Source organism: Dermochelys coriacea, chromosome 2 (assembly GCF_009764565.3).
Source record: "Dermochelys coriacea isolate rDerCor1 chromosome 2, rDerCor1.pri.v4, whole genome shotgun sequence".
NCBI lineage: Eukaryota > Metazoa > Chordata > Testudines > Dermochelyidae > Dermochelys > Dermochelys coriacea.
The window spans coordinates 193,777,753-193,803,130 of record NC_050069.1 but is presented as its reverse complement, the minus strand read 5'-3'; the positions used below and the strand labels follow the sequence as shown (position 1 = coordinate 193,803,130).

At 44.6% G+C, this 25,378-nt stretch overlaps 1 protein-coding gene and 1 non-coding gene across 9 annotated transcripts in view; one reads left to right on the top strand and one right to left on the bottom strand.

Annotated features, from left to right (window-relative positions):
• POMGNT2 (protein O-linked mannose N-acetylglucosaminyltransferase 2 (beta 1,4-)) overlaps positions 1-25,378 on the top strand; it is a 43,984-nt gene that overhangs the window by 4,441 nt on the left and 14,165 nt on the right. For 6 of the 8 annotated variants that reach the window (XM_038388834.2, XM_038388839.2, XM_038388833.2 and 3 more), the window contains one exon: positions 6,768-6,851. The exons of the other annotated variants lie outside the window; for them this stretch is intronic. The gene's annotated coding sequence lies outside the window, so the exon portion shown is untranslated. The remainder of the gene's footprint in view (positions 1-6,767; positions 6,852-25,378) is intronic. 8 annotated transcript variants of the gene reach the window in all.
• Positions 907-1,076, bottom strand: LOC119852366. Its single transcript, XR_005291634.1, has one exon. It is a non-coding gene; the product is annotated as a U1 spliceosomal RNA (small nuclear RNA).

Genomic DNA, 25,378 nt, shown 5'->3' with positions numbered 1-25,378 from the left:
TGATTTTTAAATTGACAGTATTCCTTTAATATGCATCTTCCGTGATCTGGAGGGACCACTGAGTATTTTAGCCTCTGGCCAGATTCTCCTTGATCTACACTAGATGCAGGAAGAGTTTGGCAGCAAATGCATCTTTAAGCCACCTTTGATCTTTTTCTTTCTCATTTTCCCAGGTGTAAATCAGAGCAGTCTCAGAGCTGCTCTAATCTGTGCTTTGCTGCAGCATCCCCCAACAGTCCATTCCACATCTGAGAATAGCCAGAGAGTGGGGTGTGGCTAGAACCATATCTACACCAGAGAGAGTAAGGCGGGGGAGCAGAGGGAGGGCACAGTGCTATCTGAGGACTTTCTTTAAAATTAAGGCTAGTTCCCATAACCTGTTTGTGCTGAGTTTACAACCCCTTTATGTTGCCAGAGTGGCATAAATGGGCCACGTGGAAGACAGAACTTGGGCCCATTCAGTCCTCAGCCTCTGAGCCTACTGCTAAGGGTGCCAATTGTGATAAAGCACTCTGGGGATTGGACCTTGACAGTCAGCTCATTTCACATATTAAAATGCTCTTTCCATTACTAATCTCAGGAGTCATCCCAACTATTCTCTCTCTCCTCTTAAAGAAGCCTGTTCTCTCACATGAATACAATGCAGTACTTCACAGGAGAGACCTTTTTATCTCCCTCTTTACTTGTGAAATGGGTGCACTTTACTTAACAGCAGTAGCAGCCTTTACAACTGAAGGAACACTTTAGAAAAAGAAGAAAATAGATATCTATTTATAATGCATAGACGTGCTCAAGACAGATGCTGAGAATTCCATGGGAGATTTGCTGTTGACTTGCATGGTTCAGGTTCTAAGTTTTGGAGTGAAACTTGAACATTTTGTGACAGGGTCAGGCCAGATGGCTACAGGAGAGTGTTTCTCAGCATGAATGCAGTCCCCCACTACCACAAATTATGCAGTCAAGCTTCCCGCATTTGGGGAAATTGCAGGGGTCGGCACGCCCGCAGTGCAATGGTTGAGCCTCACCCTGGGAAAACCACCTTCATGATCATGGTATCTCCTCTGCCAGGTAAGAGTGTTAGAAGGCAGATATATTAGTCCCAGATTAAGCAGGTCCATTTTCCTTGGGTAAGGTAACAGGGGCAGTTCCAGAACAAGAAGGAACTTGCTGGAACAAATGCAGGCAGGCTAATTAGGACATCTGGAGCCAATTAAGAAGCTGCTAGAATCAATTAGGGGAGGCTGGCTAATCAGGGCACCTGAGTTTAAAAAGGACCTCATTTCAGTTTGTGGCATGCATGTGAGGAGCTGGGAGCAAGAGGCACTATGAGTTGAGAATGAGAAGGTGTACTGCTGGAGGACTGAGGAGTATAAGCATTCTCAGACGCCAGGAGGAAGATCCTGTGGTGAGGATAAACGAGGTGTTGGGAGGAGGCCATGGGGAAGTATCCCAGGGAGTTGTAGCTGTCGCACAGCTGTTCCAGGAGGCACTCTAGACAGCTGCAGTTCACAGGGCCCTGGGCTGGAACCTGGAGTAGAGGGCAGGCCCAGGTTCCCCCCAAACCTCCCAACTCCTGATCAGACACAGGAGGAGTTGACCTGGACTGTGGGTTCCACCAGAGGGGAAGGTCTCTGGGCTGTTCCCTGACCCACATGGTGGATCAGCAGAGGTTGCGGCGATTGTTCTTCTTCCTTTTCCCCATGCTGGCCAGTGATGAGGTTAGCTGAGTGAATGGCAGGTTTGAGCCACTAGCAAAAGTGTCCAAACTGAGTCTCTGGGGCGTGAATCTCTGAGGCGAGCAAATCTGCCAATAAGTGCAGGACCCACCAAGGCAGAGGAGGAGCTTTGTCACAATTTGTATGTAGGTGATAAACCTCCCGCCCCACCTCAAAACAGTGCATTTATTTCATAGTCAGTGTTGCTTTCAAAAGCCTTCTTAGAACTTTAAAGTGCAGTTCTGTTCTGAAAAGTGATTGCTAAAAGGGTACCACCTTATTCATCAGTTCTGCTCACTGTGTAGTAGATGGTATCTGTTTGCTTTAGTGAATAAAATACTTTTTACTCCTGTTAGCCTTGCAGAGCCAACACAACTGAGGGTGGTAGCTGGATTCTGTTCCTCCTTTCGCACCATCAACAGAATTGTTAGCTTTCAAAGTAGCAGCCGTGTTAGTGTGTTTTCGCAAAAAGAAAAGGAGTACATGTGGCACCTTTAGAGACTAACAAATTTATTTGAGCATAAGCTTTCGTGAGCTACAGCTCACTTCATCGGATGCATTCAGTGGAAAATACAGTGGGGAGATTTATATACACACACAGAGCACATGAAACAACGGGTTTTATCATACAACTGTAAGGAGAGTGATCACTTAAGATGAGCCATCACCAGCAGGAGCAAGGGGGAAAGAGGAAAACCTTTCATGGTGACAAGCAAGGTGGGCCATTTCCAGCAGTTAACAAGACCATCTGAGGAACAGTGGGGGGTGGGATGGGGGGGAGAAATAACATGGGGAAATAATTTTACTTTGTATAATGACTCATCCACTCCCAGTCTCTATTCAAGCCTAAGTTAATTGTATCCAGTTTGCAAATTAATTCCAATTCAGCAGTCCCTCGCTGGAGTCTGTTTTTGAAGTTTTTTTGTTGAAGGATAGCCACTCTCAGGTCTGTAATCGAGTGACCGGAGAAATTGAAGTGTTCTCCAACTGGTTTTTGAATGTTATAATTCTTGACGTCTGATTTGTGTCCATTTATTCTTTTATATAGAGACTGTTCAGTTTAACCAATGTACATGGCAGAGGGGCATTGCTGGCACATGATGGCATATATCACATTGGTAGATGCGCAGGTGAACGAGCCTCTGATAGTGTGGCTGATGTGATTAGGCCCTATGATGATATACCCTGAATAGATATGTGGACAGAGTTGGCAATGGGCTTTGTTGCAAGGATAGGTTCCTGCGTTAGTGGTTCTGTTGTGTGGTGTGTGGTTGCTGGTGAGTATTTGCTTCAGATTGGGGGGCTGTCTGTAAGCAAGGACTGGCCTGTCTTCCAAGATCTGTGAGAGTGATGGGTCGTCCTTCAGGATAGGTTGTAGGTCCTTGATGATGCGTTGGAGAGGTTTTAGTTGGGGGCTGAAGGTGATGGCTAGTGGCGTTCTGTTATTTTCTTTGTTGGGCCTGTCCTGTAGTAGGCGATTTCTGGGTGCTCTTCTGGCTCTGTCAATCTGTTTCTTCACTTCAGCAGGTGGGTATTGTAGCTGTAAGAATGCCTGGTAGAAATCTTGTAGGTGTTTGCCTCTGTCTGAGGGGCTGGAGCAAATGCGGTTGTATCGTAGAGCTTGGCTGTAGACAATGGATCGTGTGGTGTGATCTGTTAGCGAAGTTCCAGTCAGTTTTATCTGGGTGCAGCCAGGGAAGGCAACAGGGTTACATTAATCTTGCTGTTGATACGAGATTTTGGCACTACTCAGACTATGACTTTAGCACAGCTTATTTTTTAAAGTAAATTTCACAGCAGAGGTGCAGGGGAAAAAAAGTCAGGAGCAGTTGGGGTGGGGGGGGGGAGGGAGGAAAGATTCACAGTGAGATCACTCCACAGCAGCAGCTCCAGTTTGTGCAGGGCTGGTCCTAGCTCCCCACTCTTGGCACTTGACACACCTGGTCGCAGTGCCACTGAGGTTTGGCGAGTCTGCCCCCCAGCTTTATCTATGAAGGGATGGATGGGGCAAACCTAATTAGCACTGGAACCACATATGCCAAGTCACAATGCCTGGAGCAGGGTGCCGGGACCAACCTCACAGGAGAAGAGCTGCTACTGCGGGTGAGTGCAGGGTGGATTTATCATGGACTTTATTCAAATACGAGTACATGATTACCATGAACACCGTGACATCTGTGCCAAAATTGGCCATGACTAAGGCTACAATGTAGCATTGACATGTTACAGAAGCCTGCATTGCTGTTGACATAGCAGTGTGTTGCAGTCCTTCCGAATTGCTGTCGGAGCCTGCTGGTGATATTCATATGGAAAATAGTGGCAACTTTAATACAATACATGTATATGAACATATCCAGAACTGCAGAGCTACCTCTGTTGAACCTGACATCTCAGGCCTGAACACTGCAATGAGTTCTGTATGGGTGGCCCCAGCATATGCATGGATCCCTATTGATAGGCCCTGATGGCACTTCATGTGGGTGCAGGAGTCTGGCTGCACAGAGCTGTCTGTAGAGCTGTGGTCAGGAGTAGTAAGAAACCTGTGGCTGGGCTGGATAAAGCTAACATTCCACTGTTGCTAGCATCTCTTAAATAGTGTGGCAATTTTCTTTATGTAATTTCCTTTTCTTGGGATAGCAGGAGGAAATTACACATAATCACTAATAGGTACAGATTGTGTTGGTGGGGGAGGAGCAGAGGTTAGCATGAGTCTCTCTTATTCTATCATGGATCAGGTAAAGAGGAAAACAAAGTGATTCTGATTTAATTTTTTTTCCTCTGCAAAAATTTTGAAAATGGATGGACACCACCCAGTGCCCTCTAGCAGAATTTGTGGATGTCACTTTCACTTTTTGATTTGTCTGTCAGGCTGCATTGTATGTTCAAATTTTTTTCATTTGTAACCGCTTCTGACAACTCTGAACTGATCCTGATCTGACATAAAAAAACATATTTTTATTTACAGGATTTTATTGGTGGTGCCTGAAATTGGGTGCTCAAAGTAGCCTTTTTCTTGTTTTAAGATGGTGAGCAGGTGTGTTTTTGTATGCAGAAGATAGAATTGCTAAAATTTAAGAATAAGGATGCCCTTATTGTTAAGGAACTGGAGTGGTGCTTAGAAGACCTGGGTTCAATTCCTGGCTCTGTCATAAACTTACTTTTTTGACCTTGGGCAAGTCACTTAATATTTCTGTGCCTTAGTTCTCCATTTCAAAAATGGTTATAATAATTCTCCCTTTGTCTATTTAGATTGTAAAGCTGGCAAAAAAAAAAGAGGAAAAAGACCTCACAGAAAGGGGCCTTAAGTTGCTACTGTAATACAGATTCTAAAGAATAGTAGTAATACTAATTCATAAAACAGGTTTGTATGTACCAAAGTGATTGGCCCCTTAGATATTCTTCTTGCTAGCTTAATAACCAAATAATTAAAGCAAGCTTTGTAGCTATGCAGAAATATATAGTATAAGTCTTAATGCATTCACAAAGCTAAGGCTGTGCTTTCTAAACCTGAAGAAGCTAAACACGCGGCAGACAAGTTAATTTTTTTCGTTGGATGTTTTCTGTGCCATAAATTGAAGTTTTATGTAGCAATTATGCCAAAATAAAAACTAGATAAATTCCAAAACCTATTACTGTTCTTTGTCTTTTATTGATGAGGTCAACAAGAAAGTAATTATGTTTAAACTTTAATGCTTTTTGCTTTATACTCTCTATCAAGAGTTGTATAATAAGCTTATGTGTTGAGGTGGTGGGTGAGGGTGGGGGCACAAATTGAGATGGGCCTGAGTTGCAAATTCAGATCCAGGCTCAAGTCCAGATTTTAAACTCTTTTATGCCTGAACCTCTAACATTTGGTTGTGCAGATCAAGTCTGGGCCTATCGCTTGTTCAATCTTAAACCGTTTTTATGATATTGGAGGGCCAAAGTCTGACTTGTAATGCAAAGCTGGGAACAACCTTAATTATGAACTCACTACTACCACTCTAGAATGTATCATGCAAAAGAAAAACTCAAGTTATAGGTGCTCTTTATTCATATTAAAGAAGCTATTGTTTATATTCTGGTGATTTCAGATGATACAAATGTACTTTGTGAATGATTGTGAGCTGTCTGCATATTTTGGAAGCAACTGTTCCTTTTAGGTGAATGGGGAGAGCTTCTCTGTGGTTCCTTGGGTATTGGCTACCATCAGAGTCAAGATATTAGACTTGATGGATCATTGTTCTAAGGAAAATACCCAGAGTCACATACTTCCCTCTGCCCCTAAACTCATGAAAGCAGGGATGGCACAGATGCAAGGTCCTTGCTGGTCCCAAAAACTGGGGAAACTCTTTTGTATGGGAAATGTTCCGTTGAGGCTCTGTGGATGCAAATGAGGGTATCCAGAGGCAGCCACTGTTTTGGGGAATGCCCCTCTAGAAATCCATAGGGATTATGGGTGTAAAATAACGGTGAGGGAGGGCTGGAGTCCATTCAGGTATAGGCCTGGGCTCCAGGACCACACTACCTTTTGGGGCTGGGGAAGACGAGAACCATCATAAAGGCATAAGGTCTCTTGGTGGATGATGTTGGCTTGTGCTGGACTGAGAGCATGACCCCTTTTCCTGTTTTGTTTGGGTGCAAAAACTAGCACCTTCAGCAAATGATTTGAAGGAAGTTCTATGAACGTGACCCTGCCATGTTTCCTGTCTGCTACCTGTGTATTTTCTCTGGAGGAAGGTCAAGTTAGCTTTCAGTTCATAAATAGATCAATAAATTAAATCTTGCCAGAGCTAGCAAGCTGGGGCAAGATCACATATTGCCTGTCCAGGCATGGGAGGCGATTCTATTTGGGAGGTATAGAATCCCATAGGAAGAAGGCCAGCAAAGGAATGAGGCGGGATAAAGATGCAGTCCACTGTAATGCTATCTGGGAAGGGCAGGTTCTGGCATGAACTCTCCCCATGCTGCTGCCTGTTAGGTGGGGTCTGCATCTGTTGCAGCTGAGATGATTTTAAACCTCTAGTGGTAGAGGGTGATCACTACCTTGACATGTTACCTTCTTTATTATAGGTAGTGGCATGTGCTGGAAGGATCGGCAGTGTGATTGACATTCTGTGGTACTTCCTCTTGATTTTCTTCATGACAGGAGAGGAGGTGAGTGGGTGGAGGTTACTTGAGATGTCTGGTTGAAGGCAGAACATGATTTATTAGTGTTCATTTGGCTGAATGGATACACAGCATATATATATTTTTTAGAAATTTGCAAAATAGGGTACTGTTGTATTTTATTGGTCACTAGCAATCGCCTCTGTTGGCATAAAATCTTGACGCATTGATACCTACATGAAGTTTATAATGTGTGTCCTATTTATAGTGCATTTACTATATAGCCAGCATGTCTAGTACAGATTTACTAAGACAATGTGTATAAATAGTATTGACATCTGACAGACAGGTATAAAGTTAATGTAGGATTTAACTCTGGATACCATGTGTTCTGTAGACACACCGGACCAAATTTATGGAATCGCATGGATTTAATCTGGTCTGTTCTTTCTATATCACATTTAATAATGACCACTCATTTCACAGAGTATCTATAGCTTGGATTTTTCTTTTGCATTAGTATGGTATTTCTAAGTTGTGTGTCTTTTTGTTATGTGCATCTTCCCATTTCTGTTCCCCAGAATTGATGATGGTGTTCTGCAACTAGGCAGTCAAAAAAAAAAAAGTGGATGCTGATTCCTTCAGTCATGATGCTGTGAAACCTACTTCTTGATTTCTCCACAGTGTAGCAGCAAAGGGGGCTAGTATGGCAGTGCTGTACTTCATCACATTAAGGATGAAAAATTGTGTCCTAGACAGTTTACAGACATGTAAAAACAAATTCATGTTCTGAAGAATTTACAGTCTAAAGCATTTAAATTTGTACTTTAATTTTAAACACAAGTGTAGCCTCATTGACATGGAATGGGACAACTTACATACGTAAAATTAAGCACATGTGTAAGTGCTTTGCTGGATCAGGGCCCGAGTGGTCAAAGGGAAGAGGAAAGGCATGCAAACCGATACTTTAGCAACAGGCTAGAATAGCATCTGCAGAGCGAGGGTGTGTTGGGAGTAAGGACCAGCAGCTAGTGTGCTTACCTGCTAGCTTAACCCACAGGCAGTCTAACAAGCACAGCTGGGCCCCATTTGAACTACCTGATTGGCTGAGAGGAGAAGCAGACCTGCTCTTAAGATCAGCAGCAGAGTACTGGCTGCTCAAAGCATTTGCCTACATCTACGATAATTCCTGCACCTGCTTGTTCCAAGCCCAGCCGTCCTCCTGTCTTGGTCCTGGTCCCAGTCCCACTCCAGCCTTGCCTCACTCCAGGTGACCTCCACTCTGATTCCTGACTGTGGCTCCAGGATCTGGTTCTGACTTCTGGTTCTGACCCTGGGCTCTGACTCCAGCTGTGACTCTTGGTTCTGGCACCTGGCTACTGATGCCTGCTCTGACCAGTAGGCCTGAACACCCAGGCCCCAATCCCTAACAGTTTAAGCAGCCTGCCAACAAAAATCCATCAGGAGAAAAGGGGCCCTGTTCTCTGCCATCCTGGGTTCCACCAAAACAAACCTCTCCCTGTCGGAGATAGTGTGTGCTGTACAGAACTTGCAGGGTCATGTTGCTGCCCTGAAGCTCCAATGCCGAACCAAAGAGTCCACTGCCAGATAAGTTCAGCAGTGACCATGGCAAATTTTGTGGAGTCCTGCATCAGGATCAGCTTCTGTTTCTCTTGCAACCACAAGCATTCCCCACCAACCAAACCCAACTAGGAAGGACTTACCATCATCTTGCTGACTGGTAAGGCCCTGGTCAAGGCTCCCTGCTGGAGAAATCTAGCCTGCTCCTGGGCCTGTTTGAAAACTTTGTGCAACTCTGGTGATGATCTTTGATGACCTGGACTGCACATGCATAGCAGAGGCTGTGCTTGAAGCATCATGGCAGGGGCACTCCTATCCATTGCCAAATTCACTGCAGAGTTTCTACACCTGGTAGCAGACACTGGGTGGAAGGAGGCTGTGCAGCATTATGACTTCTGGCTCAGCCTCAATGAAGCAATCAAAGACTAGCTGGTGCAGGGGGTGTCCCAGCCTGGCCTGGATGACCTAATTGAACTGATCAATAACTGTCTGACAGAAACAACAAGAAGTCCTTGTGGCATGTTAGAGACTAATGAATTTATTTGGGCATAAGCTTTTGTGGGCTAGAACCCACTTCATCAGATGCATGGAATGGAAAATACAGGAGTAGGTATAAATACATGAAAAGATGTGAATTGCCTTACCAAGTGTGAGGTCAGTCTAACGAGACAATTCAATTGACAGCAGGATACCAAGGGAGGAAAAATAACTTTTGAAGTGGTAATGAGTGGCCCATTTCAGACAGTTGACAAAAAGGTGTGGGTAACAGTAGGGGGAATTAGGTTTAGGTTTTATAATGACCCAACCACTCTCTTTATTCAGGCCTAATCTGTTGGTGTCCAGTTTGCAAATTAATTCCAGTTCCGCAGTTTCATGTTGGAGTCTGTTTTTGAAGATTTTTTTTGTTGAAGAATTGCCACTTTTAGGTCTGTTGTTGAGTGACCAGGGAGATTGAAGTGTTCCGCCAAGAGCGAAACTTAGCCTCCTGTGCCTTGCTGGTTTCCTAGATCCCAGCTCACCAACTGCTGGCTTTGCCCCCTAGTCTGAGCCCATGTAAATCAGCCCTGGCTTTCTGATGCTGAGAAAAATTGATGCCAAAGGGCAGATTTATGCCTGTACTGTGGAGAACCTGGACAGTTTGCATCAAGCTGTCTTGCAAAGGCTTGACCTGTGTCTCATCTGGGAAAACATCAAGTCCCAGGCCCATTAGAGGGGACTGGGCTGGGTTGGTATTCTTCTAACAGCAGTATCCAATTCTGAGACTTGTTCGCTGGTACTCTGGCGATGGTTACCCAGAACATCTCTGACTTTCCCTTCGACACCCCACATGTCACAGGTCCACCTGGAACCACTGGTGGTTTTGGGTGCCTCCACTAATTTCATGGTCTTGGAGTTTGTGCAAGTGCACATGATTGCCATCCAGTGAAAAAGCTCTCTAGACTTGGTAAGCTCTGTTGATGGGTCACTTCTCTTGTTGGGCCCCACCAGACTGCCCCCTTGGAGATCACCATCCTCCAGGGTCATCAAAACACCCTCCAGTTTGGGCTCATCCAAGCCCAATCCTCTCTGGTTATCCTCAGTGTAGCCTAGCTGGCTTGCTAGTTGCAATTTGCATGTCCGTTGGCAGGCATGCACAGTACACTTCAACTCCCTGCACTGTTGGCAATCTTGTCTCCCAAAGCCCAGCCATGGGTCAAAAGTCTGCTGCGGTTTAGTCTGCCTCCTCAGAGAATGTGAGTCTGAGGCTGTTGGGTCACAGGGAATCTCAGAATCCCCTGTGTCACCTCCTACTATTTCTGTGATGTCTGCTAAATACCAAGAATTTGTGGATATGCTCAATAAGAAGAATGCAGATGCTCTGCCCCATTGACCTTCAGCCGGGAGCCAAGATCCATTTTGGTGGCATCTACTCCCTCTCTGAGTATAGGCGCTCTGGAACTACCTTCAAGAGAACCTTCAGAAGCGTTTCATCCATCAGATCTCTGTGGCCCTGTGTGGATTACAGGGTGTCCAACAAGGTTACCATCCAGAACCAGTATTGCCTACCCCTTATCAGCAAACTGTTTGAACTACTTCACTCTGCCGACATCTTCATGAAGTTAGACCTCCCTGGAGTTTATAATCTGGTGTAGATTAGGAAAGTGGAAGACTGCCTTCTGTACCCAATAGGAACATTTCTAATATCTGTTACCTCAGTTTCCCTAGAAACCAACCCAGAGTTACGCTTGTATTGTTTTTATTAAATGCCTCTGTTGGATCAAACAGAAAAGGGATGGGGCTTATTCATGCATGCACTCATTCATCGCATTCATACCCTTGGGCACCCACACGCTCACACAGGTGGACAGGGACTGGAGACAGCAGAGGAAGCTGAAGCATAGTAGATCTGGTGTGTCCGCCTGCAGTCACGGATCTGGGCCGGCAAGCAGATGAAGAAGGGGCTTGTCTATGCTTTCTTCCTTGTGCTGGAACTGGGTGGCTCCTGTCACGTGCACTGAGTTTCCCTTCTGTGTCTGTCACAGAGAAGCATTCCCAGGCCTCGTTCCTTTCATGCATACCAGGAGGTTCTCTTCTTTACAGCACCCCATGATCGCCTTCTCAGGGCAGACTGCATCAGACGCTCCAGGCTCTATTCTCCCTGCAGTTCCTCTCTGCCCAGTCCCCCACACACTCCCTTGTTAACACACTCTCTGATTGCGTGATGGGGTATTGCAAAGCTTGGAGGTTTATACAAGTGGTAACTGAAAAGGTTACAAAGCTTAAAAGGAACAATAACTAAAGTTATAAAGTTTGCAAAAGGTTACAGTACTTAATGATCAGACTCACAATGACTGAAAAGTTACAAATCTTACAATCACATTCCGCCGGATTGAGCGGAGATTTTACATGACAATGGAGGCTTTACATGACAATATCTAGTTATGTCGATTTGACCTGAGAGGTGGTCTGGTGACCTTCCAGCACTTTATCAATATCTTCAGGGACATGCTAGACCATTTTGTAGTTATCTACATTGATGGTATCCTCTTCTTTTTGGAAGACCAGGATCTTCATGATCATCCTGTACACAGCATCCTAGAGAGACTCTATCAGAACCATCTGTATAAGTTTGAGAAGTGCGAGTTTGACTGAGGTACAGTTGAATTCCTTGAGTATATATGTCTCCGAAAGGGCTAACCATGGATCTGTGCAATGTGGCAGCCATATCTAACTAGGATACCCCGAAAGGCGTCCATGGGGTACAGCAAATCATGGGCTTTGCCAATTTTTATAAGCAATTTATCAAGGGGTTTTCTAGCTTAGTTGTCCCTATAACTGCTCTTCTGCATTCACTTGGTCCCCAAAAGCCCAGTCCACCTTCATGTATCTTAGTCACCATGACACCTATCCAGACCCCACAAAACCATGTATGGTAGAGACTGATGCATCAAACTTTTCCTATGGGCATAGTATTGTCCCAGTCACTAGGGCCCCATGGCTAACTGCACCCTTGTGCCTTCTACTTATGTAAGCTAGTCCAGGCAGAGAGGAATTATGATAAATGAGACAAGGACCTGTTAGCCATAGAGGCAGCTTTTGAGGAATTGCACCATCTCTTAGATCAATGGTTTTCAAACTTTTTTTTTCTGGTGACCTAGTTTAAGAAAATTGTTGATGCCCGCAACCCAATGGAGCTGGGGATGAGAAGTTTGGGGTGTGGGAGGGGCTCAGGGCTGGAGCAGAGGGTTGGGATGAGGGCTGCAGGGTGAGGCTGGAAATGAGGGGTTCAGGGTGTGGGGGGGGCTCTGGGCTGGGGTAGGGGTTTGGGATGCAGGAAGAGGCTCAGGGCTGAGGCAGGGAATTGAGGTGCAGGCTTACCTTGTACGGCTCCTGGTCAGTGGTGCAGCGGGGATGCTAAGGCAGGCTAGTTCCTACCTGCTTTGACACCACGCTGTGCCCCGGAAGCAGCCAGCAGCAGGTCTGGCTCCTAAGCAGAGGTTCACAAGCGGCTCCACGCAGCTCTCGCCTGCAGGCACTGCCCCCCCACCCCGCCCCAGCTCCTATTGGCCGGGAACTCTGTGGCCCCTTCTCCTAGGAGCCGGACCTGCTGCTGGCCGCTTCAGGGGTGCAGCACAGTGACAGAACAGGTAGGAACTAGCCTGCCTTAGCCGGGCAGCACAGCTGATGGGGCTTTTAACGGCCTGGTTGGTGGTGCTGACCAGCGCCGCCGCGACCCAGTGCCTTGCGTTCCGTGACCCAGTACTGGGTCACGATCCACAGTTTGAAAACCCCTGTCTTAGATGGGGCCAGACATTCCAGTCCCAGTCCTTGTATGCAGCCAGGCATATTAACCAACATCAGATCTGCTGGTCCCTCTTCTTTGCCGAGTTCAATTTTGTAGTAATCTATCACCCCAAGGATAAGAAACGGAAAGGCTGATGTCCTGTCCCATAAGGTTGAGTACCATAGCTCTGGCAGGGGAACTTCTTCCTCAGTTTTTAGACTCCAAAATATTAGGAGGGTTATCTGACCTGAACACGCACAAAAATGTAAATTAAAATGTTCATGTCAAACCTGTGCTTTATACATTAAGTATTCTCATATTATGATGAAGTCGATCTTTCCTCATTGGTTTTCTCATCCTATCTGTTGTGATGTTTGTGTTGCCCAAAAAAAAAAAAAAAAGTCACTGAAAAGATAATGGTCAGTTAGACCCCCTCAATGTTATTCAATGGGGAAAAATGAGAGTATTCCACTTTCAAAGTCTTTGCGGGGGTCTCTTGGACCCAAATATGTATAACCATTTAAATAAAACATGATAGGCAAACCCCTGCCTCTTCTTTCTTTAAGTATCCTCAAACAATGAGGAGGATAACCCGCTAGCATAGGTTTTCTCTGCATACCTGTTGTGGTTTTTAGGGTAGCGAAAAACGTCACTCAAAAGGTATTGAGGTCAGTTAGGTCCCAAATTAATTATGCAGATATTTCAGTATCAGGTATGTTTTTATTTTGAGGCAGCAGTTATGGTATGATTGTATGATTCTTTCAGCATTGTTTTTATCATCATAGTTTCAGTGGCTTTTCTTTTTTTTAAAAAGATGCAAGACCCCAGATAATGTTTGCCTCATGTATCGTCACAGTTGTCCAGAAAATTGAGTTTCTTTGAAGATAATGCTGTCAAATGGATTTTCCTGGAAGCCTACATGTGCTAGGAAGAATTTCTGGGGAAACCACAATTGTCAGATTTTCTGGCAAGGCCCATGCTTGACAGATGTTGCTGGGGCAAAGACTCGCTGTTACATTGCACATGCAGATTGCCTGTTTGAATGCATATATTATTTGGATTTTTGTTGAATCACACATAGCATAACAGAGTAAGGGATAGATGTTTCTGAGGGATCTGGATACAGAAATGGTGAAACAACTTGATCAAGAAAGGAACATTGCAGTCTTGCTTTGGCTTCTGGGGAAGCAGCGTCTTGTGTGCTTGGTATTAACACAGGGGGAATATATTTCATCTTACCAGAGAAGAGGACAGAAAAACACACCAAAAAGGCACAAAGCATGAACGCTTTGTATGTTCAGAATATATCATCTGTTTGCTTCATTTGTTCAAAGTAGTAGGCCATTATACTGCCACTTTACTGTTTGCCTTTTTATATTCACTGGTTACAATAAAATCTGTTTTAAATGCATCCCATGTGGGGTATCTTCTAGTTTTGAAATATATGGGGTGTGTCTCCAAGATCCCAGTACGGAAATAATTGCGTGATTTATGGCCCAATATTAGGGTTAATTTAGCCAATTTTGTTAATGGGGCAATAGATGGCAACCTGATGTCTTCCATGCGTTCCTTGTTGCCTGATGACCTGGTTGCTTCTCAAATCCTCCAGGCTTTGGATGGTGTCGGTATCCAACCTGTCACCAAGTTCAGATTACAGGATGATGTCCTCTACCCTAAAGGCCGTATTTATATCCTGGAGGGACAGATTAGGCTTCCAATCCTGAAGCTATGCTCTGATATATATCAGTTGCTAGTCACTTCGGCCGCATCAAGGCTTGGAATTTGGTGTCAAGGACTTTCTGGTGGCTGGGCCTGTGCACCTCTGTCAAAAATGTATAGAAAATCATGAAAACTGTATGCCAAAAACCACAAGCCCATGTTAAACACCATTCTGTCTTCTCCAGCCACTGCCTGTCTCATCTCACCAATGAGTCACATGTCCATGGACTTCATTGTGAAACTCCCTTGTTAGGGGCACACAGCGATTTTAGTGGTGGTTAATCTTTTCATTAAGATGGCACGCTTTGTCCTGTGCCGCACCATCACTACTGCCCCAGAAATGGTTTGGTTTTTCGTTGTCGGACTGCAAACACGCATCGTGTCAGACCGGGGCTCTTAGGTCATCTCCCATTTCTGGCTGGAGTTTCTAAGGTTTTGGACATAGAATCCCTCATCTCGTCTTCATATCGTCTGCACGCCAATGGGCAAATGGAACAAGTCAACCAGATCCTTGAGCAGTTCTTTAGTTCAAAAAGCAGTGATGACCAAGAAAACTTGGTTTCCCCGCTTCCCTATGCGGAACTTGTGTATAATAATAGCGCACACGTCTCCACCCTACAAAGCTACTTCTTTGAAACCCGTAGTTGGCATTCTCAGTTTCACTCTAACATCCCTGTGAAGTGTCTGGTACAGCTGACATCTGCTAAGGAGGCTTACGAGCACCCTGGTGACTGTTCCACCAGGCCACCCCCAACCTTGTCATAGGAAATGAGGTTTGGCTATCCACTCAGAATCTTAGGTCAGCGTCCCCTTCAGCTAAGTTAGACGACCAATATCTGTCCATTTCATATTCTGGAATGGGTCAGTCCAATGGCATTCAGATTCCAGTTGCCCAATATTTGCTTTTTTTGTCTGAGACAGTGTATTCTTTGCTTTCTGATGCTGATACTCAGTGACTAGTTACCTTTCACTGTAATCAGGCTGTGAAGTTGTACTTGTTTCTGTTTGATGTAGACTTGCATCCTAACTTGAAGAATGTCAGTGCATGAAGAGAGTCCCTTTCAGATTGTGGAAGGGAGATTGTGATCTCGAGGTGTAAATCAGAAGTAGTTCAACTGAAATGAATGTGGTTACATTTTTGTAAAACTGAGGTGACAGGAGAATCTGGTCTGCAATGGAGCCCTTTGATCCAGTAGCTGAAAAATATAGAAATAATTTGCTTCTTTTCTCTGGCTCTTTCTGTTTTTGGATATTGCACGTTCACCTCTCCTCCACACAGTGGATGTTTGGGTGTGGGTTGTACTTCTCTCTTGCTTTCTCCTCTTCTCCTGTGCTTTGCTTTTCTTGACTGCTTTATTTCAGTCTCATCTCCCTTTTTTTTTTTTTTTTTTTTTTTTAATGCCTGAAATCCCCACTGGTCCTCAGAGAAGAAAATAAAGTTAACAATCTATCTCAACCATGAGGTCTCTTTCTTTTTTCTTTTTCTCTCTTTTTTGCTCTCTTCCTTTTTAAAAGGAACAGCTTACAAGAGGAAAAGTCAAGCGTTCTGCAACTTTTACTCTTCCTTTTTAAAGATTCTCCCTGATCACCAGCTTGTAGCTGAAATGTTCTTGAAACTGTGTAACCTTGATTTCATAACCAGTTGATGTTCTTGGTTCGGTCATACAATATTTTGTGTGTGTATATATGTGTGTATCTATATTTATATCCTTTCAAAACACACGTGGCAGTGTCTTCCTCTCCCCCAGCCCTTGGCTGTGTCATGTGAAATTTAAAAAGAGATATAGATAGTCAGTGACCCCTGAACTCCTCCTCACAGTCAACACTGAGTGCCTCTTCTTTAGTTGTTAGATGTCTTTTAAGAGTGAAAGGGCCTGGGTGGCATTGTGATATAACCAAGGTTTTCTTGGTTCTTTGCATGAGTTCAGCATCCATGAAGCTCAGGTTGCTGGCATCCTGCCCCACCCCCAAGAGGCTGAGATTGCAGGAACCTTACCTGCCCCCCCACAAGGGGCTGTTGCTGTTTGCTGCAACCCTGCTTGCCAGCACCCCCTTCCATATGAGCCCTCCCTCTTCCCCCACAAGGGGCTGGCATCTCCACTCGCCCCTTCCCACAAATTCCTCCGCTCTGCTCCGCACCGCACCCCCGCCCTTTTGTCCAAAAAAAAAAGTGGACATTTGTTCTGTTTCCTCTTACCAGCTGATCAAGTTGGCAAGAGCAAATCGGACCAGTGCCCACTTTTGCCAAAAAAAAGTTGGGACAGGGCTTGAAAGAGGGACTGTCCTGGCCAAAACGGGATAAATGGACACCCTATTCAAAGGGGATGTTTTGAGGGTTACTCCTGCACACCATATTTTAAAATTCTGCAAATGTTATTTGTCAAATAAATGTGGAGGCTCCAGCATGGCATTGGGGAACACACGCCACTGGCTGCACAGAGGTGGGAGATCACTGTGCAGATCCCTGCTGCCCCGGGACACAGACTCAACAGTGAGGCTGCACCCAAGCCTGAAACAGTGCAAGGATTGGGCCTTCCCCAGAAACACTCCAGGGCCCTGTCCCTCTATGCCAGGTACACCAGGTGTGGCAGGCAGGCTCAGCAAGACAGGATCCAAGTGTGGAGGGGCTTAGTGTGGGAGGATCCACATGTGGGTTGAGAGAGTTCTGTGTGGGCTAATCTGGGTGTAGGTGGCTCAGTGTAGGATCTGGATGTAGGGGGGGATCTGGCTGCGCAGGGGCTTTTGTGGGGGTTCTGGGTGCAGCGGTAATGGGACTCTGCAGGGGAATCTAAGTAAAGGTGGTTGGGGCTCAGCGTGGGGGAAAGGGGGTTCCTGGGTGTGTGTGGGGGGGGGGGAATCCAGATGCCGGGGGAGTGGGCTTCAGTGGGGTGGGGATCCAGGTGCAGCTGGTTGGGGCTCTGTAGGGTGGGGATCTGGGTGCGGGTGGCTCGTCAGGGTGGTCCAGCTGCAGGGGGAGTGGGGCTCGCTGGGGCGTTGTGAAGTGGCCTACTCCTGGAGATTAGTTTCCCAGCCAGTATTGCAGAGCTCTAGGGTCTGCTTGTCCTCCCTTTTAATAACTTTCCATACTGCAAAATCTTTACCTTTTGGGGTGTTTTTGAGGTAGGTCTTATAAATACCATTCTCAAGTGTGGGTACCATAGGTGGTATCACTTAAAAACATCAATTTAAATATTTTAGAGCTGATTCTGCAACCTGTACACTGAATAACACTCACTCATGTGACAAACCCCTTAACTTTGATGGGACGATTGATAGGAGTACATTCTACTTTGCATAAGGGCTGCAGAATTGGGTACTTAGGCCCTATTTGATTTAAGCCCTTAACCCATGCTTTATTTTAAGCTATTGATCTTCCTCTCGGTTTTGTACTGCTGCCCATCACTTGTAATATAGGAGCACCTTCTATGTAGAACAGCAATTGCAGAGTGTCTCGTGGACGTCTTGGAGTCTCTGTCTCTTCTCCCTTTTGGGGCTCTAGAAAGCTCTGCTAGGTTTTAGAGGAAGGGGGTTCTTTGTCTTTGCGAGGGAAAGGTTGATGCTATGAATGACTTTCTGGTTATGGTGGAAAAGCTTTATCCATTTTAACTGAAACCATTCTACAGAACAGTCACAGCTGAGGCTTTCCATGCTTAGGAAAATGTCGGCTCTGAATCAGTTGCCACTCCGTCTGTGTGTTTGCTGGTTGCTCCTGCCAGATCTTTGCTTTTGACACTCATCCTTAAGCCCATCCCTGCAATATTTGTGTGATATGCGCGATGTCCCAGATGATAGTAAGAAGGCTGCCTAAAGGCAGGTGGTGGAAATGCCCTCCTGCCTGATGCACCCTGTTTCTGGGTAAGTATATTGATACTTGCTATCATTGCCAATTAAAAAACTGACTGCAAACTGGTTGTCAATTGTAGTGGCAACAAGTAGGAGTTCAAAGTCTGTGCAGAGTGAAAAATGAGCAGGAATGTCATGGCTTAAAAAACTGGGCACTAAACTACAATGGCTATTTTAGATTTCTCCAGCACATACCCAAGGGTCTCTATACCAGGCACATGACCATCAGTCCCGGGTCTCTTCCACAGAAGAGTCTATGAAGCTGGGTCTTCCACAGAACAGTCTGTGTCACTGATTGCATTCTGCAGCATTGCCAATGCAGGAAGATGTCCACTTTGAAAAATATATTTATTTGAGATAAATCAGATTTGGCCCAGAAATCTTGCTGTTGACCGGCATCATTTTCTCCTGCATCTTTCACGATGGGAGGGAGGGAGATGAGGGAGAAACAAAACCTAAATAAAATAAAAGCCGTACTAGGATCAATTTTCCTCATCATTTCCTTTTGTGCTCTGCTGAGACTTTGGAAAGGAACATTTGGGGAAAAGATCTGAACCTACACCACATGCCTTCAATGCACCTCCATATAACTGCCCTTTGTTACAGAGGGATACTGCCTGTCATTCCTGAGTGGCTAGGCAGTTCTTTATTCAGCACTAATATTATTGTGCGAAAGCCTTCGTATTGCAGAAGAATGAGAATTTTTTTTTTAAATTCTTTCAATCCTGATGATGCTGGTCACTTTTCGATGGTTTGTTCTTGTCCCTTCTCCTTGCATCTGATTGACTGTTTTGTTCTTCGCTTCTTAGGCTATTACTCATGTTCATGCAGAGAGCTGAGAGTTAATAGGAAATGAAGGTTGCAACTGTCCTCCCCGTCCTCTATCTTGTACAGCGCATATATGAGGCTACGTCATACCTTGGGTCCCGGGATAGTAACAGTCCTCCATATACAAATGTAGTTCTGTGCCATGATGTCTACAAGTAAATCTGGAGAGCAAGTTGCAGTGAAGACTTGTGCTGTCAATAATATGGGGCAGGGGGGCAAAGTGAGGGCAGCCAGCTTCAGCAGTGTTACTGAGCATGCTCAAGCCCAGCAGCAAATCTTGAGGGGAGGGGAAGAGTATTTGACCCCGCATGCTCCCCCACCTCCCCATGTCACCTTTGGCAAGTTTTTTTTTTTTATTTCTTTAGACTTTTATAAAAGGCACCAATTAATCATCTCTCGGTGCACAAAACGTAAGAGCCATCTTTTCCTTTCTTAATTACAAAATTTGGCATGAAGGCTAACAAAGTTGAGCCCCTATTCAGGAAAGCCCTTGAACACCTACTTAACTTTGGACACGTGCCTAAGTGCCAGTGATGTCAGTGGGACTTAAGCGCATATTCAATACTTAAAGTTAAGCACATGCTTAAGTGTTTTCCTGAATCAGGGCCGTAGTGATGAGGGTTTTTATTTTAGTATATTTCTCATATGGGCACCCAGATACAATGTTAATGGGCATAGTATACCCTGTATCGCTTTGTAAAATACATTTGCTTTGTTCTGTGCCTGACCTATAACTTTGCGGGGTGTATTTTTTGTAGATATGTTCCCTGTTAATATAGGGCCAGATTGTGCCCACTGAGAGAGGTGCATGGAGAAGTCCTCCACTTGTGACACCCAAATCCCCTGCATGGAAAGAGGGTTGACCAGCACCACAATCCCACCCTCCAGAACCCTTCAGAGGGCACACTGTGATGCTCGGGGCTTGCCAAGGAAAGGATAAAGTTTGGGTGGGCCAGGGCAGGATGGAGCTGGCTAGGGAAGACGCATGTTGTTTCCCTCATTGACCCCATGGAAGTTGTCCAGCTGGTGTCTGTGCCCCGGGGCACCCAGGGTAAGGTAAGATCAAAAGGGTCCCTGCTAGCGTGCCTCCACTGGACAAGAGGAATGGCGGGGGTAGCACTGGGAGCCGGAGGTACGGGGTCTGAGTGCAGATGGGCTTGGCCTCCTGTGAATCCCTGGGATCTGCCAAGTTTGGATATGGATTTTCTACAGGGAACAACTCCATCCTCCTCCTGCAAGGATGATTCAGGGGAATTTCCTCATGGAGTTTCCTTTTAAAAAGGTCCCCTCCCACAGCTCTTACTGCGTGCTGGGACAGTTTGGGCCATACATTTATTTATTTAAAATGCTGTATTTTCTCTTAAGATCACAAGCAATCTATTTCTGTCCTTAAAGAGTTTCCTTTTTTAATTTGGTGCATTTTATGTAACTTTGCCCAGTCTAGAAATTGATTGTGTGTGAGAGTGACGGAGCCAACTCGCTGCATCCCACTCCAGGTGGAACGCTCTGACCGTTCTGCAAGGCGTTAATAATAGGTCAGCCATCTGACACATGAAGCCATTGTATTAAATGAAATATACTTTAGGGCTGACTTGCCTCTGCATTTAGTAACATGGTCATTCTCATAGGACTGTGTCCTGTGTATTGGCAAATCAACTCTGGAGGAGTTGGGAGGTACGCTTCGACGCCTACAATAATACTCTTGATGATCTGACCTCAGTTTAATCTTGCTTAAGGTAATATTTGCCTATGGCTTTGTGAATTTCTTTTGTGCTCTGATCCAAAGCCTCTAATTACAAACTGAATAAATAAAACAAAAAACCTTTAAAAATGGTTTCCCTTGTTGCTCTGCCTCAATGAATAAGTATAGGTCTGATCACCATTCCTTACAATTTTCTGGCTGTCAAGGGTGTGAAAGGTTTCTTGCTGGCTATTGAACTATAATTCTTGCATATGACACATAGTGCATTCAGAATAGCATTGTACAAGTAATTCAGTGTATTCATCACGCTTCTCACCATTGTGCGGAGCAGGCCACATTGAAGTTGAGAAATATGATTCATATTGTTTTCTTCTTTTCCCCTGTCAATGGCAGCAGGAGCCCTCAGAGCAACATTTGAAACAGAAAATGCCTGGCCTGCAGCCATGTGGTGGTGTTGCTCTGCTGGGCCTTCTGATGCTTCTATAATCAGATAAGAGCTAAGGTAGGCATTGTTCTTTTCCACATAGTACATCAGACCACAGCAGTTATGTGCTGTGCAGAGTATTTTCAGGAAATGTCTGAAACGGTTCCTATAGCCTGTTTGGTCCTTCGACCCAAGCCCTGAGGTTAATTATTTTTAACTATAGATATTTTGTGACCAAACATAAGGGCTCAAATTCTTTGCTGCTTTCCACCTTGCATAATGGACCTGTGCAAAATGAGCATAATGTCACCAAACCAGAATACTAGTGTATTACACTCATGCTACACAAGTGTCAATGGCCACACAAGGGGCAAGGCTGTCAGTCCCAGATTTTTTTTTTAAATGTTGTACTAATACCATATGGATGGCAGTTTATGGTGACTGCATCTCTATAAGAGATTCTCTAGCAGAGAGAGCAGTTATTAATATACGGCCAGGAGCCCCTTTCCAGTTCATAAAGGAAGTGAAACACATCTCTGATACAGTATAGTCAGTCCTTGCTTTTACATGGCCTGAAATGATGGTGTCTATTGTGATGCTGTGCTAGTCACCTGCAAGTATTTTTCATAGAGCGACTTAACAGATGCATACTCCTGGTTTGCCTAGAAATATACTATTTTTGATTGGGCTTTTCATACGTTGCTGCTGCCACCGCTGCCTCCTCCTGAAAGCTATTTCCACACTTTTCAAAATGTTTGAAGTACTAGGACTTTGTTTCGTGGGTTTTGTTTTGTTTAGGGGGAGTGGGAAAGCATGTAGCCTCTGAACATAATGGAAAACAGAAGCTTAGTGAGAAGCCAGATGCTAAAAACAATCCCATTATAATCTTGCTGGAAAACAGAGGCATGTTATAATTTGTACTAAGACTATTATGGTCCATTTATAAGAGAATGCATAATGCCCCCCATTCCGCCTCAGATATTCACATTTATAAGAGAGTCATCTTTTTTTTATTTGTTTTTGTTTGAACTGCCTCATTTTCAAGATTCTATGCTAGATTTCATCTTTGCACTTGCTGCAATATTCTTTCCATAGAGTGTCATTAGGGATATATATGTATTTTAATATCCTGAGAATGACTCTTGATGAGGTTTTACCTTTTTCTAAAACCTCCACAGCTAGTGCAGGCTTCTTCTGAACTACTACCTTGGTGATGCTGTAGGGATCTCATTCCACCACTCCAGTTGCAGAGTGTTTTGGGGCATGTGCTGGGGGAGAGTTTCTTTTCTCAGCATCTTCCAGATTGTAACAGTCGATTAATCCTCCCTGTCGTTTCAGTCTTTGGCACATTTAAGATGTACTCTCTCTCTGCTGGCTCCAGCATCTTGGTTGGTCCATGGGGCCAGATTCAGTCTTGGTGTATACAGTGACTTCGTAAGAGTTACCTGGGAGAATTCCTTTGTGAGTGTTGCTTGGTGGATAAGGCACCGGACTTCGATTCAGCAGATGCAGGTTCTGGTCCTACATTGGTGTGGCCAGAGCAGGTTTATTTCACTTCTCTGTGCTTGTTTCCTCATCTGCATAATGGGAACATGTTCCTTTTGTGATGTCACACAGATGAAGACCTTGCATTGGAACTGAGGTCTGAGAATTGACCAAGTAAATCTTTTTCTAACCCCATGTGACTCAATTATGTCTATTTCCTTTATTGCCATGCCAGTTTTTATTACTGTTAGCAGTGTATGGCCTATGCAACTATGGAAGAGTGAGCTGGATCCTGTCCTGCCTTGTGTGCCAGCCAAATAATCTGTTAAATACTTGCCGCAGAATTGTTACTACCGGTGATGAAATATGGACAAGAATGAACAAAGCCTGACTTTCTGATCATGCTTCTAACTGAACCTGAGGATGCAAAAACCATCTCTCAATTTTGTAAACTAAGCAAACATGATTTGGAAGCTACTGAGAGAATAAATATGAAACCCCTCTGTATCATTCTTCTCACCATGGCCCCAATCTTGCAATATATTCTAGGCAGATGGGTTGCTGCATCTGTATGGAGCCCCACTGAAATCTGTGGGACTCTTCGTTGGTGCAGCAGTCCTCCTGCATGCAGCTAATGGTAGGACCAGAGCCAGTGTCACACTTCAGTACAGTCAGTGCAACTCCAAGCAGAGTGAGTAGAGATTTAAAATGTGCAAAATTCAGATAGCTAGTATATTTCTCCTCCTCAGCAGATGTTATGTAATATGGATAGATAACATAAAGCATGTGCATATTTACATTGGTGCGTGTGTAGGCGACTACGTGTGTGTTTTTTTGTGTGAATAAACATATATCGGTCTAAAATACGTATAATATAAGTATTTATTTATATTTTAGTTGTTTTGGCCAGTGTACTCCCTTACCATGCACTCATTTGAAGTCCATTTGGAGAGGGTGATCAAAGTGGAATTTTTCATTTGAAGTCTCTTGAGAGAAAATACTATTTCCCCCATCAAAATACTTTCCCCTTTGGAATCTTCAGTTTGTGGTTGAAAGCCTGGCCCTGTTGAAGTCAATGGGAGTTTTGCTGCTAACTTCTATGAAACTAGGTTGTCTGGAGCCCTTGTTTCAGTTCACCAAGTACCACTGTCGCCCTGTCTGAATCCTGACATTTGTCAACAAGACAAGGAAGCGTCTAGAGAGAGATGGTGGGTGAGGTAATACATCTTTTATTGGACGAACTTCTGTTGGGGTGAGAGACCAGCTTTGGAGCTTACACAGAGCTCTTGGTCCAATAAAAGATATTACCTCACCCACCTTGTCTCTCTAATATCCAGGGACCGACATGGCTACACCAAAACTGCATACAATGAAGCTTCTAGTAGCTTGACACGTTTTTTTGTGTTCCCTTTTTAAGTGGAAAAGTGCTTTTTGTTTTAAAACGCTGCAGGAAGAACAATTTCTTCTGGAGTGTGCTTCTAGGTCCATAAATAATAAATGTTGTAATTGGGAGTGACGCAGGTTCTCCTGCAATATCTATGTACAAGACAAAGATTCCATAAACAACACTTTTTCCTTGCTGCTTGTCCTCCCTTGGCCTAGAGAAAGCTATTCATACCTCTGTGCCAGTCTATTTATGTGCTAGCACTTTTTGGGGGATTCCAAAAGGTTAAGTGTTTTCTTTACGTGGTGCTGTGTTTTTAAAGGTTGAAACTTTACAATGTGAATTAAATATTTATTGATCTCTCAATGAGGTTTGACTAGCATTCTCCTGGCTCAGGGCTGGTGTGCATTGGGTAGCTTATTTAACTGCAGTCTGGGGCTGCAGTGGTTTGTTTTATATCACACTAGTAACAGACAAATAGTTACTATTACAGGGCCTTTAAAATCAAATTACGTTTAATTCAGTTAACAAGGCCCTGATCCTGGGTGGACCCCCTGTGTCCATGCAGAGCCCCATTCACTTCAGTGGGACTTTCCCGATATGTTTACATAGCTGCTGGGAGGTGTGATTCCTAATGCATGTAGAGACTTGCACTAGCTCAACTCAAGCTAGTGCACTAAAAAGAGCAGAGTGGACACTGCAGCACAAGGAAAGGCTTGGGGTAGCTGCCTGAGCTCAAGTTAGGGTTGCCAATTCTGGTTGGATGTACTCCTGGAGGTTTCACTCTGACATAATCTTTCATTGGAGATTCATCTTTAATTCCTGGAGTATCCAGGATTGTCCTGGAGGGTTGGCAGCCCTAGTCCAAGCCTGCCCAACCCTCTTGATCCAAGCTCTGGTGGCTTGCTTGAGCTGTTGCCAGTGCTGCAGTATCTACACTGCTGTTTTTAGCGCGCTAGCATGAGTCTGTTTATCCCTGCTGGGAATATCACCTCCCCGCTGCAGTGTAGAGGTGCCCTACACACAAAGATCTGTCTACATGCAGCTCGTGGCACGGTGAGAATCACATTGTCGTACTGTTTCTGGCTCCAATTCAGTGAAGTCCTTTAGCTTGTGCTCCATTTTAAGCATACGAGTTGCCTTCTGTGGGACTGTGTGCTTATAATTAAGCTTGTGCTGAAGTGCTTTACTGGATCAGGGTTCTCGTTGTAAACCTTTAATCTTGGTGTTACATCTTGTATCTCAATGGGGGACATTGAGTTTGACAAATGCCAAAATTCCATTAAATTATGGGGGATTGGGAAGGCTCCCTGTGTTGGGAGGACATTGAAAATCTAAGGAGTAC